The following is a 4,491-nucleotide window of genomic DNA, read 5'->3' on the forward strand; positions in this document are numbered from 1 at the left end:
GCCTACCTATAAGCTAAGGTCGGACATAGGGCAGATGACAAACCTAAAGAAGATTCTCGAGGAACACGTTCTTGACAGCCATGTGACTTTGTCCTTGAGGGAATTACTTGGCATTACGAAGAAGGAGTTCCACGACACGATCGTGGACCTTGTTAAGTGAAAAAGGCAACAATCGGACGAAGACGAAGAGAAGCCACTAAAAGCGAAAGCAAATAACATAACGATGGCAAGAGAAGAAGTCGATGAAGAAATGGTGGACAACCACTATACTTGACCTCATTGGGCACGAGCGACAACGGAGATGCCGGTGAAGATCAGGGAGAAGAAAGAGACCGTGGTAGCCTTGATCGACCACGGCTCGGAGATCAACCTCATGTCAACTGACTTCTACAAAAAAGGAAGATGGCCAATCAATACAAATCACAGATGGAGATTCGTGCAGCAACAAAGACTACGGAGGACTTGTACGGAGCTTGTCCCAATGTTAAAGTCACGATCGAGGATGTGGAGATGGATCAACACTTCTTCGTGCAAGAATTGGCGTCGCATCTTGTCATGCTAGGACAACCGTATATCACATCATCTCGGATGGAAACCAAAGTGTTAGACAATGGTGCGGCATTTGCTCAAATAAAAAGTCTTGACAACCAAAGATCTGTTCAATTCCTAACAATGCGAGCTAATCATGAAAGAAATCGAGATAGTCTTGGAGGTGAATCCTCGGATTTTTAGAGCAGACTATTGAAGCATGGGGCACAAATAGTCCGAGCGATCACAAGTCCCCACAAGAAAGAGGAGAGCATGGATTGCGAGGAGAAGCAACATGTGTCACACCTAGTGGCACATGTAAACTAGTACTACCCGACAAGGAGGACAACCGTCGGATACAAGAATTCGAGAAGATGCTGAAAGAAGAAAACATAATAGAAGAAGAAGAGTTCGTGACTCATATTATGGAAGAAGCCTCATTTAACGACACCATCGGCGAAATTGAGGACGTTGTGGCCTTGAGCTATCTTCATGACCAACGTGTGATTTGGTTAAGTCCGTCAACATGTACGCTATCATCGATGAATACTATCGTGACATCTTGATGGAGGAAACTGAAGTCAACACAAAATATAAAATGGTGGATAAGAAGATCAAGCCAGTTGTGGTTCCGTTACCGGAAGATAGCTGGCAAAAGATGAAGGAAGTTGCTAACGATCCAAGCTTAAGAGATCCGAAGAAGATAGGTCATATCTTCACCAAAGAGACGAAGGGAAAGTTATGAGTTGGAAGGGAGGATTTCCTCCTCCCTGAAGAAGAGCGAATGTTTCGCGACATGCTTGAGAGACATGGGAAAGCTTTCGCATTTTTCCCACTAGAAATCGGATGTGCTGATCCAAGGACAATAGAGCCGATGGTGATCTTCATGGTGCCGCATGTGCCTTGGAATTTGAAACCGATACCAGTTCCAAGAGCGCACCTTCCGAAGCTAATCGAGCTCTTAAAGGAGAAAGTGAATATGGGTATTCTAGAACCGTCAAATGCTCCTTACTCTAATAGGTGGTTCACAGTGTCGAAAAAGAATGAATCATTGCGATTCATCCAAGATCTTCAACCCGTCAACAAGTTGACAATTCGAAATGCTCGAATCGGTCCGAGCGTGGACGAATTTGCCGAGGCATTTGCGGGCTGGTCCATCTACTCGATTGGTGATCTCTACTCCGGATATGACCAATTCCAATTGGTGATCGACAGTCGTGACATTACAACCATGAGGACTCCGATCAGGCTTGTGCGGATGTGTACCTTACCTCAAGGTGCAACGAACTCGGTGGCTCATATGGTGAATGCCATGAACAAGGTCTTAAAGGATTGCATCCTAGACATCACGATGCCGTTCTTGGATGATATTCCGATAAAAGGATGTTCGGATGAGGAGAAAGATGAATCGAAAGATAAGGAAGGGTGTAGAAAGTTCGTCGTGGATCATATGAAAGATTGCGAGAAGGTGCTTCAAAGGCTCGAAGATGCGAATTTGACATTTTTGGGAGAAAAATCCGCGTTCGGGCAACCGAAGATCTTGGTGGTAGGTCACTTGTGTGGAGCATACGGCCAGAAGCCTTCGCCATCCAAAGTGAATGCGATCCAAGACATGAAAGAAGAATACGAAAACCAAATGGAGGTTCGAAGGTTCCTTGGAGCATGCGCATTTTACCATATTTGGATTCCGCACTATGCCCATGTCATCGAGCCTTTATATGGGTTGCTAAAGAAAAGAATGAAGTTCGAATGGCGAGACGAGCACACGAACGCGATGCGAAGATTGAAGAAACTACTTCTTGAAGCTCCAACACTAAGAAAAGCCGACTATACCGAAGGAAAACCGATTTATGTGACTGTCGATACAAGCCCAACCAGAATCGGGTGGGTCATCAACCAAGAAGGAGAAGATAATGCGCGGTATGCCATCCGGTTCGGAGCAAAGGTTCTCAGCAAACAACAACAAAGATACGCCCAAGTCAAGCGAGAACTTTGGGGTATTGTGTTGGCAGTGAAGATGGACAAAGACTACCTGATCGGATCGGAAGTAATAATTGAGACAGATTGTCTCCCAATCCTCGGAATGATCTCAGGTTGTGCAACACCAAATCTAGCTATGCTAAGGTGGATCGCCTATATCAAGTCTTTAAACCCAGAGATCCGCCATATTGCAGGGAAGAAGAACGCCATGGTTGACATGCTATCGAGGGCAAGTTTTGAGAATGAAGGTGATATGGTTTCGGAAGATGAAGACGTCACCCTCGACTTCTTCAAGATGGCTCCACTATCGGCGGAAGACAAGGGCACGCTAACCCTCCACGCATTCAACGAGGACGAGTACGAAGGGGAGTGGTTACTAATCGGCAGATTCCTAAGAACGATGACGACGGATGCTTCGTTGACGAAGGAGGAGGCCCTACTAATCCGGAAGAAAGCTTACCAATACTTCTTGAAGGGAGGATTCCTTTGGCGACAACCAAAAAGAAGGACAGGGATACCATGTCGAGTGGTGGTGAAGAAAGAAGAGCAAGTGACACTAATGAACGAATTCCACAAGAGTGCCTGGGTAGGTCATAGAGGAACATGGGCGACGTTCGAGAAGTTGAAGGAGAAGTAATGGTGGCCAAGCATGTACAAAGATGTACTCCATTCGTGTCCACATGCGAAACATGCCAAGTACATTCGAATATCCGTCATTGTGATGAGCTACGACCGACATACCCACTCACCATACACTTCAAATGGATGGTGGATCTGGTCTCAATGCCAATGGGAGTGGGACAAGTGAAGTACTTAGCTCTGGCAAGAGAAGACTTGACAAATCAAGTGGAAGGATGGGCCTTGACAAATAAAACGGCATCAGCTGTTTGCAAATTTCTACTTGAAGAGGTTGTCTGTCGATACAGATGTGTGGGAAAGATAGTTGCTGACCGAGGGGAGTTGGATGGACACGAAGCAACGGAGCTCTTCGAACGACTAGGCGTGAAGCTCTCCCTCACGACTGCCTACAATCTAGAAGCGAATGGGAAGATCAAGCGAGGGCATGGACCTATCGTTAAAGCCATCGTACGGGCATGCAACGATCGAGTAGGGAATTGGCCACGACTATTGCCCTATGCCTTGTGGGCTGACAGAACGACACACAGCTCGGGGACAGGGTATATGCCAACGGAGCTTATGTATGGACAAAAGCCGGTAATGCCCATCGAAAGGACGATCGCCTCATGGGTAGCGATACCATGGGAGAACGAGATGAGCCGACAAGAGTTATTAGTGGCACGGATAAGGAAACTTGAAAGGAGACCTGAAGATCTAGAAAAAGCGCGAAAGATGATGGAGGCAGCCCGAGTGAAGAACAAAATTCGGTTCGACAAGACACATCGACTACATCCCAAGAAGATCGAAGAAGGAGATTGGGTATTGGTCTACGACAACAGCCTTGACAATCAACACAGTACAAGAAGGAAGTTCGCAAGAAGATGGTTCAGACCGTATATAGTAATAAGTGCCAACGATAATGCAACATACCACCTTGTAGAGCTAGATGGATCAAGGATGGCCATACCCATTGCGGGGAAAAGAGTAAAGATTTTCAAGAAAAGACAAGACGAGGATCCTGACCTCGATCACCTCGACGATGAAGGTAATAGGGCGGATGTGAATGAAGATGTGGAAGAATCTGATTAATCACCGTCGCCGAAATCTTGCACTCTCTCTTCTTAGCACGTACCGGAGGACATGCGGTTTGGTGGGGGTGGATGTCGTGAAACTTGTAAGAAACATACGAAATCGAACGTGGTTCTTCTCACGAAATATAAAACAATAATAGTAAAGATACTATTTTAAATAAGTTTAATATCCTGGTACAAAAAGATGGAGGTCTTGAAGAGCTTCTGAATGTACTTTACTACGTAGGAAACAAACATCTAAGTGTCAAGTTATGTGGGTATGAAATTTGCAAAG

The sequence above is a fragment of the Azolla caroliniana genome, unplaced genomic scaffold (genome assembly GCF_043228905.1).
Source record: "Azolla caroliniana isolate FFs.n. ecotype wild unplaced genomic scaffold, voAzoCaro1.0.p SCAF_22, whole genome shotgun sequence".
Lineage (NCBI taxonomy): Eukaryota > Viridiplantae > Streptophyta > Polypodiopsida > Salviniales > Salviniaceae > Azolla > Azolla caroliniana.